This window comes from Ixodes scapularis, unplaced genomic scaffold (assembly GCF_016920785.2).
Source record: "Ixodes scapularis isolate PalLabHiFi unplaced genomic scaffold, ASM1692078v2 PGA_scaffold9__187_contigs__length_104089568, whole genome shotgun sequence".
NCBI lineage: Eukaryota > Metazoa > Arthropoda > Arachnida > Ixodida > Ixodidae > Ixodes > Ixodes scapularis.
In genome coordinates, this window is record NW_024609884.1 from 50,598,534 (window position 1) to 50,606,540 (window position 8,007).

Genomic DNA, 8,007 nt, shown 5'->3' on the forward strand with positions numbered 1-8,007 from the left:
AATGCAATTGAGACTGATCATAAGAAACTCAATATCGATTCTATTGACTTTACTCACTAGGAATGCAATTGAGTTTGATCATTAAAAACTCAATATCAATTCCATTGAATTTACTCAATAGGAATGCGATTGAGTTTGGTCATAAGAAACTCAATTTAGATTCTATTGAATTCACTCATTAGGAATGCAATTGAGACTGCTCATAAAAACTCAATATCGATTCTATTGACTTTACTCACTAGGAATGCAATTGAGTTTGATCATTAGAAACTCCATATATAAATTCTATTGAATTTACTCATTAGGAATGCAATTGAGTTTGGTCATAAAAAGTCAATATCGATTCTATTGAATTTACTCATTAGGAATGCAATTGAGTTTGGTCATAAAATGTCAATATCAATTCTATTGAATTTACTCATTAGGAATGCAATTGAGTTTAGTCGTTTGTGGATTACTGCACCCGTGTGCGCCGAACGATTATTGCTTGTACCAATGTTTTTCTATTAAGGGATAGAGTCCAATGACGTCGAAACACTGTTTATCATCTATGAGACTTTCAAGGAGGAAATAGGAAACTGGGAACCTTAGTAGATGCTGAGGTGGTCACCGGCCAAATGAATACCTTTCTTATGTAGGGTATATAAGGCGGTGGGGTAGTCAAGGGAGTACGATTAGTGGGTTGCGAGTGCTTAGTTACGATGTTTGTGTTCGTTTCCTCTATGTGCTTTGTTTCCTTCATGTTGCATGCTTTAAAGAATTGTGAAAAAAAATTCTCAACCAGAGCAATTTTTTTTAAATGCAGTTGCAATAAATTCTATTGAAGCACGTTGCAATAATTCAATTGAAAGTCAATTGCAATATTTTTATTAAAACTCAATAGCAAAAGTTCTATTGAAACACTATTGCCAAAATTCAATTGAAATGCAATTGCTAAAAATTCAATTAAGACTCAGTGGCCAATAGTCTGGGACGGATCAATAGCGACTCAATAGAAAAAGTCAATTAAGTTTCAACTGAGACTGAATGAGGTCTATTGAGTGAGTCCTTTACACTTTCAATTGAAAGTCAGTTAATTTTTTTGTAAGGGTTCATTCGGTTTCACATAGAAGCGTGTAACCAACTGAATGTCAACTAGACCATCCGATAATAAATAGCTATGTATCCTATTCCGTCTAAATCCTAATGCTCCGTAAGCGATAAACAAGTTTAGGAATAAGAAATTATAGATTTACAAAGTCAAACCGATCTCACGGCATTTTATTTGTGTATACGTTGAACACTTTTTTCGCAGTTAGCATTTAACTGAGTTAAATCAAAGTAAAGCTAATTTCTAGAACACCAGATAAATAATACGCTGATAAATCGAAATAGGAAGATAAATCTAAGAACACTTACCTTTTTCCCAAAATAAAATTTATCTTCCACGTTTCAATGCTACTTTTGATTGCCATAAATGACCACACGCTTTCGCGTTCTGGCATTAGAACTCATTGTTGCATCTTTCTATGAGGTTGCAAAGATACGTATTATAATATCTCTCGGGGCTGTTAGATAACTACGTTTGCCTTCTGTATTTATTACATTTTGAATCGGGGCTTGTTTTTGTCGAGGTCGGTTCCTGTATTGAAATGTTAAGACCTACGGCTGAATTTTGCAATCAAAAAGGCCGTAAAACATCGGCGATTTCTTAAAGTTTCTTTACATGCGGCAAAAACGAAGACAGTAATTACGAGAAATAGCGTATAAACACACTCGGTTCAACAAGGTGTCAACCAGTGTCAACCATTTGATAAACACAGTCAAGTAATACCCCTGTTACTCTGGCCGTTTCAACTATCACTGAGCGAACGATTGTTGGCATGTCCCAACTGTCATCGAGCTCAACTAAGCTGCCCAGTGTTACCAGGGCTGTGTTCCAAAGTGTACTCGATCCGACTTCGGAGTAAAGGTTTCGTACCGCGGCGTTCCAAAACTTACTCGCGCTTACTCGATGACGTCAGAACTCGCGTTCCAGAAGCGGGTTGTTTACTCTGGAATAGTTACTCACGCTATACCCTCCTCGATCGGGGGGCAACGTCGAATAAAATCGAGTAGATACGTCACGTGATTTGTTCGTCGTCTGCTTTCTGCGCCGGGAGGCGTAAAGGCTCGCTTGATCCGTTGGCTTTGGTGGCGGACGTTCGAAATGACAAAGAATGAGGTGCAGCCATTTATGTGTGGTTATTGCGATTTGCTGTTTTCAACGCCGGAATCGACTGCACCACACCTACACCGTACACCTTTCCCGGGAAGGTATATCTATTGTTATTATCAATGTGCGAGCGTAAACAGGAGCTTCTCCGCATCCTCGTCCTCGGTGTTGGAGGGAATTACGTAGTCTCACATTCAAGGCTGAAAATGTTCGAACGCAGTAGATGACGTGGAAGTATTTTTTCCCAGAGTGTGTGTAATAATGGCATGATAACGCTTGTAAAGCAGTGAAGGCTTCGAAGATTTCATGTATATGATTAGTCAACAACCCCATCCAATCTCCCTCCCCAAGAAAGTGCCTATAGCGGTTTGGAACTTTTCTTTGTGATTCTGTAATCATATTCGCATCGAAGTGAACGTAATTTACATATCCCTGTTGAGAAAGCCTCTTGCGCTGCACCGCTACACCGTGTAGAAGCAGTCTGCAAAATGTAATCGGTGCAATTAGGATGCGTGGAACACATGCGTTTAGGACACCTGGATTAGACTTACAGTGATCGGGCTGATTAATAAAAACAAATGTTTGACGTCTAACTGAAAAAAGTAAGTAATTTTGATCTTAATATAGAGTCCAAAAGGAAGGTGAGCAAAATTAGCTGATGGAGCCACCTCAGAAAACACCGTGTCGTCCTTAAAATTGTCGTCTCTTCGAGTACTTTCTCTATGGTAAAACGATATCATCTGCTATTTTCTTCCATCGCTGCTATGTTTTATTTTTTCCATAGCCCAAGACGAAGCCAATTCGCGTAGTATCCAGGTTATTATCCCGGCCGTTCCAAAATCAAGTCACGGATCGTTTATTTGCGATGTCACGTGGTATTACCCGCTGACGTAGGAGACAGGTCACTCGGGTAAGATATGGAACATAGCTCAGGTGTAACACGGTACATAGGCCTAACTACCCCAATTTTGGATCCCAGTTGAAACCAAGAAAAAATCAACTGATGTCACATTACTTTTGAAACGCAGCTCTTAGGAGCCCGTTTCCAGCTTGAGCGGCATAGCCATCGCCGTCGGCGTAACCGCGCGTTGCACTATGGGACGCTTCCCATAATGACGTCACACGTGACGTCACGTGTAGCGTCACGAGAGTCGCCAGTGACGTCACGAGAAGGGGAGGCAAAGGGAAGGGAGGAGGAGGAGGGAGGAGGAGGGGAGGAGGAAAATGAGGGAGGCAGAGAAAGAGGAGGCGGAGGAGGGAGGAGAAGGGGAGGTGGAGGAGCGAAGAGGAGGGGAGGAGGAAAATGAGGGAGGCAGAGGAGGAGAAAGAGGAGGCGGAGGAGGGAGGAGGATGAGGGAGGAGAAGGGGAGGTGCAGGAGCGAAGAGGAGGGGAGGAGGAAAATGAGGGAGGCAAAGGAGGAGAAAGAGGAGGCGGAGGAGGGAGGAGGATGAGGGAGGAGAAGGGGAGGTGGAGGAGCGAAGAGGAGAGAGTACTCGAAGGAGGGGAGGAGGAAAATGAGGGAGGCATAGGAGGAGAAAGAGGAGGTGGAGGAGGGAGGAGGATGAGGGAGGAGAAGGGGAGGTGGCGGAGCGAAGAGGAGGGGAGGAGGAAAATGAGGGAGGCAGAGGAGGAGAAAGAGGCGGAGGAGGATGAGGGAGGAGAAGGGGAGGTGGAGGAGCGAAGAGGAGAGGAGGAGGAAAATGACGGAGGCGGAGGAGGGAGGAGAAGGGGAGGTGGAGGAGCGAAGAGGAGGGGAGGAGGAAAATGAGGGAGGCAGAGGAGGAGAAAGAGGAGGCGGAGGAGGGAGGAGGATGAGGGAGGAGAAGGGGAGGTGGCGGAGCGAAGAGGAGGGGAGGAGGAAAATGAGGGAGGCAGAGGAGGAGAAAGAGGCGGAGGAGGATGAGGGAGGAGAAGGGGAGGTGGAGGAGCGAAGAGGAGAGGAGGAGGAAAATGAGGGAGGCGGAGGAGGGAGGAGAAGGGGAGGTGGAGGAGCGAAGAGGAGGGGAGGAGGAAAATGAGGGAGGCAGAGGAGGAGAAAGAGGAGGCGGAGGAGGGAGGAGGATGAGGGAGGAGAAGGGGAGGTGGAGGAGCGAAGAGGAGGGGAGGAGGAAAATGAGGGAGGCAGAGAAGGAGAAAGAGGAGGTGGAGGAGGGAGGAGGATGAGGGAGGAGAAGCGGAGGTGGCGGAGCGAAGAGGAGGGGAGGAGGAAAATGAGGGAGGCAGAGGAGGAGAAAGAGGCGGAGGAGGATGAGGGAGGAGAAGGGGAGGTGGAGGAGCGAAGAGGAGAGGAGGAGGAAAATGAGGGAGGCAGATGAGGAGAAAGAGGAGGCAGAGGAGGAAGGAGAAGGGGAGGTGGAGGAGCGAAGAGGAGGGGAGGAGGAAAATGAGGGAGGCAGAGGAGGAGAAAGAGGAGGCGGAGGAGGGAGGAGGATGAGGGAGGAGAAGGGGAGGTGCAGGAGCGAAGAGGAGGGGAGGAGGAAAATGAGGGAGGCAGAGGAGGAGAAAGAGGAGGCGGAGGAGGTAGCAGAAGCGGAGGTGGAGGAGCGAAGAGGAGGGGAGGAGGAAAATGAGGGAGGCGGAGGAGGAGAAAGAGGAGGCGGAGGAGGGAGGAGGAAGAGGAGGAGGAGGGGAGGAGGAGAGGGGGAGGAGGAGGAGGAGGGGTGAAGCCAGCTACCCGCTGTGCAGGCAAGTGATATCACCATGCGCAAATCACAGGAAGGCACGTATGAAAACGTGGTGTACTCTTTATCCATGTGGCCATCTGCAAGGGTACGGGTGTGTGCTGTACCCATCGATCTCTGTGTCACGTCAGACGAAGTTGGTAAATTGTTTGCCCTCCAAAATAAACAACGGCTTGCTCGAGGTAGCTCTGCATCTCTCGCCTACAGCACTCACCAAATATTTCGTGCAAGACCAAGAAGAACTTCCTACCAGTCATGCAGGAAAACATCCCATTGGCCCCGAGGGACGTGCACTAGCTGTTCTGCTGTGCCATCTCGGGGGAGCACGCTCGAGACTAATGCTGAGGAAATAAAAAAAACACTGAGCAGTCTTCGACAGAGCCGAGAGCAAATAGGATGACATGGAGAGTATCACGTGCTTCGTCAAAATGTTGACTCTAATGCTGTCTCGTTCCCCGCCTTGCTCCTGCTGTCCTGTCTCCTGACACCAGCTGAACTTAGACAGAGGGGAGCTTCCAGATGTGAGCACTATATTTTCTTTCTCCGGACGAGCGGTGAGCGAGAAGACCCACAATATATATATATATATATATATATATATATATATATATATATATATATATATATATATATATACTTCTCTGATTGTTTAGCCCGGTATATCGCAAAATCGAAATATCTCAAGAGAGCAGGAGGAGGAGGAGCAAAGGAGGGGAGGATCAGGGGCAAACCCTCCTCTCCGTACCCTCCCCTCCTCCTCCACAAGAGCTGCGCTCTAATTCGGCGTTACAGGGAGCTGTAAACAGATTAATTTTTTTCCTAAAAGATGCAAACGACTTATGTGCAAACTTTTTATTTATTACGAAGGTTTAACAGAAAATATAATGAGCTGTTTTTTATTTTAAAGGTAAAGAAGCGATAATCAGAACGTTTAACACGAAATCAAGCCAGAGAGACATAACGAAAGTCTTACCGGCACCGACATCACAATGGCCGCGCTCACCGTGCGTGGGCTTCCGCGACGTGCAGTGATCGTTTAATGGCAGCTCTGGCCCCGAATCATACCTCTTTCGACAATATTTGCTGCTATAATACTTTCTAATCCCAATCTTCCGCAATACAATACTTTCTAGCCCCAATCTTCAGCAATAGTAAGTGCTGGCGCTGGCCATCGGCTGCAATGCGGCGGACGCCGCCATCTTTTTCTCTATTGGGGCGAACCCCCACCAATTAACTGAGGTAGGCAAGCCCAGTTCAAGTCATTGATAGTTGGCGGCTCAATGGCAGTTGGCGCCGCCGTGAAACTCCGGCCGATCGCGATTGAGTCAAGTGTTCTTGGCTTAATAACAGTTGACAGCGCTTATGTAACTAGGGTAGCCAAATAAACAAACGCTGAAAGCGTTTCGTTGAAAAAAAAACAAAAAAACTTGTGCATCTGTTGTCGCGCGAGCAGTTACGGCGCGATTGGTTCCTTTCGAGTTAGCCGAGTCCACGAACCTGGTACAGACCTTGCCGGACCAGAAAAAAGCGGCATTTGAACGGGTTTAAAATTTCGATAACCACGGTACGACAGGTCCGCGGACCTATTTTATGACATTTGCCCACGTGATAGACAACATTCAACAGGTCCGCGGACTCGTCCCCGGATACGTTCCTATGGTCTGCGGACCAGCTTTGCGTTTTGCATGCTTTTGTCACCTCGAACATGGCGGATTTCGAACCACAAAAATGGTGATGTCCCCGATTCCGTAGGAACTTGTCCGGGGACATGTCCGCTTTTTTTTAATACGCTCTTGCGGTCATTGCAGACGACGAGAGATGGTGGTGGAATAGCAGACGACGCCGGGGCCTGCCGCACGTTCGCTTGAACGACTAGCAGGCGGTGTCAGAGCAGAGGCCCCGGATGTCGCAAAAAGGAGACACTAGGCTTGCAAGCATGTTCGGCTGCGCAGCCAAGCCAATTCAGTAGTATTTGGCGGGGCTACTAATCTTTGAGGGAAACATTATAATTATAGAAAAATTAAAAAAAAAATTGTCAAGGCCCTGTAACTTTTTTTTTAATGTCGTTTTTAATTTTCTACCGGAATTTTCTACTGGAATTTTGCGATACATTCGCCTTTCCTTGGTAAGATGAATGCAGCTTTTAAAACATACTCGACAGGGACTTTTCTGAAATGCCTTAAAACCGAAGCAAGGTTTTGCTACGCGTTTATAATAATAATATTGATAATTATATTATAATAACTCTTTATTTTCTTTGCCTACAAACAACATTTCAATCTTCAGAGTGGCGCACTTAGTATAGTAAGAAGAGTCATAGATTGCTAAAACACAGAACAAATATTCTTGCCCTATTTAGGCAATAGACATATCCATTCGTGAACAAGTTCCAAGTCGGTATAACGCAGGGACTCCCTACCAGCAACCCAAAAAGAACGGCTTCTTGCTGCCGCCAATTTATTGTATAAAACTTAAATATACGTTTAATAAATAAGGAGCAGCCATCTCTTTTTAAAATGTATATTGCGTTGCAATGGACGCGATTGACTTTCACGACAAATAGCCAGCGGAAGGCTAGGGATTCTGACAAAGGCCACTAGAAGTCATATTCAATTCACTTTGAGCATTGACCAACAGAAATGCGTTGCAAACTTTGACACGACCACAAAATAAAATACACTATTAGTTTTTTTTCAGAGAGAGAGAGAAAGAGAGCGAGAAAAAAAGAGCCGTCCAAACTTTAGTAAATCTATGAGCAGCCCACGTTACACTCCGAATCCACAGGCGCGAGAAACGAAACAAACACAAAGAAAAAAAATCCCAAAGTTCGTCACATTTTTCTTTCTACTTAGTATAAATAAATCATTACGGCCTTCCGGGCACGTGTGTTATATGTCAGTGGAATTTGTTTCACGAAGTTCCCTGGAGAGTTGAAATCGGAGCAATAAAACGGGCTCGGACAGCTCTGCTTCGCTTTGAAGTGCGTTCGTTTTCGAAGGGCTCCGGCCCTTGTTTCAAGAAAGAAAGAAAGAGAAAAAAGAAAAAGGCACAAAGGTATTCCAAGTTGCGTTTTATGGGCGAAGCGTAGCGCGATGCTGAAAGACAGCGCTGCGGGCCTTTCCCTGCTGCCT